Genomic DNA, 2,314 nt, shown 5'->3' on the forward strand with positions numbered 1-2,314 from the left:
CTAACGTCATACTCACTCAATTATTTTGAATTCAAAACCCGTTTGAAGGCGTTTGAAGTCCATTATTTCACCACTTCCCACGAGCTCAGACTATTCTCTCTATTCATCCGATTGTATATCCTTCAACGACAATACCTCTACACTCGAAACTCCACTATCTCTGCATCAGGTAACATTTTTCTTCTTGTTTGTAGTTTAACTTGATTATCATCAAGTAACATTATTCTCGTGTTTTGTATTTTGGCATCATTCACTCAAAACTCGACTATCTCTGCATCATGTTCCTCGATATGCATTTGCATATTGCTCGATCTTGACTGACACGATTTTCATATCTTGCATGTTTGGTTGGACTTCGAGTTGATGGAATATAAAGAACACATGCACAGTGGAAGCAAGGATCGATAACATCTTCATTGCAATAAAAACAAGAATAAGCATGCAAAAGTGATAGAAAATACAAACTTTGAAGACTCCACCACAAACTTCCTCTCCGAGCTCAATCGATACCACCAATGGAAAATCCTCGCTATTCTCCAGTTGAAGAACACGGTGGTGGGACCGTTATGTTAGTGAAAATAAGGGAATTTCACCATAGAAAGAATGAGAGTAAATGAGAGTTGAGGTGGAAGAATTTAGGTCAAAAGTTGTGGAAGCATTGGTCTTGAAAATTTAAAAAACAAAGCCATTTATAGAGAAAACAAATACAAAATCCCATTTTGCATGTCTTCCACCTCAAACTTCACTAGCATGTAATCTCTAGGTATCAATCTTGGGAAGTGCCACTTCAAAGTCTACTTAGTTAGTGGAAAAATCTAACAACTTAGTTAGTGGAAAAATCTAACAATTGGATTTTTCCACTAACTAATTTTTTATTTAAAAAAAATGAAATACAATTTGAAAATTTGAAAATTATTTAATCAAAACAACTTCAATTAAATAAAATAAACAATTTTAATATCACATATTAAATTGTTTATGATACCTAGCTTTGATTAATCACATGAATCAAGTTTAAAAAATGCTTTCATGCTAATGATCAAGTATACTCTCAAAAATAAATAATTAATAAATTAATTATTTAATTGTAAATTATATCTCATAGAAAATAAAACTTTTCCTAAAATCCAAATTTGAACATTTGAAATTCTTACTTCACCTAGTTCTTCAATTTTGTCTGTATTAAGCTATCAAGGAGACTCGATGGACCTACAGATCATGGGCTCCAGTGATCAAAGACTAACCGGTCAACCTCTTTAACCAAGTTAATTAACATTCATTAACTAACAGGACTGTCCACTATAGCCTGTAGTTGCACTCCCCTCACTATAAATATATTGTGTCCATTTGATATAACCATGATAAGTAAGTCAACCTTCACATGTTGTTCGTAATAACGGCTGGGTCAAAAGTTGTTTTCCCCCGAGATTACATCTTGCTCCTTAAGTCCCACTGCTCCTCTAATGAATAATTGGTTTGTGATCCAATCACTAAATCGAGTCCCTCTCAGGCCAATGAGAGGGTGAGGCCCCTTGTTCAAGATCCAAAGTCAGCACTTAAGGGAACAACCTCTCTACTATCCCTAAAAGTGGGTAGGAGTAAATTTCGTCTTATACCCTATGTCCCTAACTATCTACCCGATCTTACCCCTAAAATGGGAGGCTTATTGAGCAAACATTGTTGAACCAACCCTCACCCATGCAAATCTAAGGATAATCCCAAATAAATAGGAGTTCACAGTTAGCTCAAAATTAAGGTCAAGTTACTTAGATCATCGCTTTGAAATAGTCAGTCTTAAACAATAAACAACATCGTAAAGTAAAAATGACTTAATTCTTCGTACGATCTTATGCAAACTTATTGCATAGGACGCCCTCGCTCCTCATGACAATACATGAACAAATCAGGATCACTTCGTTTGTAGCACTTTACAACAAATTGTAACAACTACAGAATGGGTCGTATCCGATAGTGTTATTAAAATAAGGACCCAACTTTATTCGTATACTATAGACCATTTTGGCTATTTACTAAACCCGATCCACTCTTATGTCTCCACATAAAGTTCATGTATTTATATAATAGTCATGGATCTTTAGTTTATTGGATTTAGACTTTACAAGTACAGTTCACATATTCAATAGCAATGTTATCGAATAAACATCAATAACTTCTTTATTGATAATAGAATATGTCTAATATTACAAATTGCGAGTTTTAAAACATACAACCCAACACGAGTTTGTTTCGTTTCAGTTTTCAAATTTTTATTATTTCAGACCGCCTGAAGTTTAGGGTTTAAGTTCGATAATGC

The sequence above is a fragment of the Benincasa hispida genome, chromosome 5 (assembly GCF_009727055.1).
Source record: "Benincasa hispida cultivar B227 chromosome 5, ASM972705v1, whole genome shotgun sequence".
Lineage (NCBI taxonomy): Eukaryota > Viridiplantae > Streptophyta > Magnoliopsida > Cucurbitales > Cucurbitaceae > Benincasa > Benincasa hispida.